The sequence below is a fragment of the Phaethon lepturus genome, unplaced genomic scaffold, assembly GCF_000687285.1.
Source record: "Phaethon lepturus isolate BGI_N335 unplaced genomic scaffold, ASM68728v1 scaffold34780, whole genome shotgun sequence".
In the NCBI taxonomy this organism is placed as follows: Eukaryota; Metazoa; Chordata; class Aves; order Phaethontiformes; family Phaethontidae; genus Phaethon; species Phaethon lepturus.
Window position 1 is genome coordinate 859 of NW_010513144.1, and position 876 is coordinate 1,734.

The window sequence follows — 876 nt, forward strand, 5'->3', positions numbered from 1 at the left end:
GAGGCCTCTCTGGGCTGAGCTACAGAGCAGCACGAGTCACCCAGTGTGCAGGCAGGAGCATCCCTCTCCATCCAGGGGAGCAGAGGGCACAAGTGGGCTCCAGCCACTGTGCTAATCCCAGACCATAGGATTGCTGCAGCACACCCCAGGCACACGCCCAAAGAGCCTCAGAGGTCTGGGCATGATCCAAGCGGCAGCATCAGCTTGGCTGAACCCCCTGCTCTGCGCTGCATCCACTGGGCACCCCACTCTCAGTTTATTGCTGCGGTTCCCCTCCCTGCTCTCCTACTAGAGAAGTGGGTGCTGCCTTCGTCAAGCAAGGGGTCTGGGGGGACCTTGACCAGCCCACTCCCACCGTGAGGAGCCCTGGGGGGGGGGTCCATGCCCTGCCTGTCCCTTCCCTCCAGGCTCCTCTGGCTCTGCAGAGCCCATCTGGGCAGTTGCAGGATCCCCCACCCCAGGGTGTGCTCAGAGGGGGCCCAACTGGGCACCGCTGCACCCTGCCCAACCCTGTCCCAGTCCCAAAGCCGGGGTGCTCGATTCCATCTCAAGGTTCCCAGCCAGCACTGCCAGCCTAGCCCCACTCTAGTGCTGGGGATCCCCGGGCTTGTCCCAGCACAGGAACGGCCTGCGGCAGGGGGGTTCTCTGGCTGCCAGCACAAGAGCAGGGTACAGGGCCCTGGCACTGCCGGCTCTGAGAGAGGTGCAGAGAAGATGCTCGGCAGCAGCTGGCCCAAGCACGCTCCCTTGAGGGTTGCCTGAGATTGCCCTTCTCCTCTGTGAGCAGCAGCACACCGGGGGGCCTGGACAGGTACCCTGTATCCCCTCCCCGCCACTGTCCATCCTCCCTCTGCCAAGCACCATCCTGCTGTGCTC